The 604-nt window shown below is 43.7% G+C and overlaps 1 non-coding gene across 1 annotated transcript; it reads right to left on the minus strand.

Annotated features, from left to right (window-relative positions):
- Positions 1-227: 227 nt before the first annotated feature.
- Positions 228-333, minus strand: LOC112534641. The gene has a single exon (XR_003078921.2). It is a non-coding gene; the product is annotated as a small nucleolar RNA R71 (small nucleolar RNA).
- Positions 334-604: the final 271 nt, after the last annotated feature.

Below are 604 nucleotides of genomic sequence, written 5' to 3' on the forward strand. Positions count from 1 at the left end.
AAAATGTACAGTTTGGGGACTTGCCTAGTGAAGGTTCTTGGAGATTTCTGATACCTTCAAGATTAATGGGACTACATATAATGTCATTCGGCTTAGGCTATTTCCATTTTCCTTGAGGGATAGAGCAAAGAGATGACTACAGTCCCTACCAGCTAACACCATCACCACCTGGAGTTGTTTGGGTGAGAAAATTCTTTATAAGTACTTTTCTCCTACTAAGACTATAAAGATACATAATGATATTTCTTCTTTTGTGTAGTTTGATGATAAGAGCATGTATGATGTGTAGGAGAAGTGCAAGGACTTGCTGAGATGTTGCCCATACCACGGTTTTCCATTGTGGATGCAGGTGCAGACATTTTACAATGGCTTGAACTCAGCCACGAAGCAAATGGTGGATGCAGCTGCAGGTGGGGCCATCAATAGTAAGATGCCAGTGTAGGACCATAACTTAATTGAGAAGATGGCCATTGCAGTCTTCCAGGAGTAGGCCAGGACGGTAGGGAGTGGTGAGCCAAGTAGATTCTACATCAGCCTTAGCAGCTCAGGTGGAGCTTTTGGCTAAGAAGATCGACTAGCTCCAGATGCCAGTCCAAGCAACACA

The sequence above is a fragment of the Ricinus communis genome, chromosome 2 (genome assembly GCF_019578655.1).
Source record: "Ricinus communis isolate WT05 ecotype wild-type chromosome 2, ASM1957865v1, whole genome shotgun sequence".
In the NCBI taxonomy this organism is placed as follows: domain Eukaryota; kingdom Viridiplantae; phylum Streptophyta; class Magnoliopsida; order Malpighiales; family Euphorbiaceae; genus Ricinus; species Ricinus communis.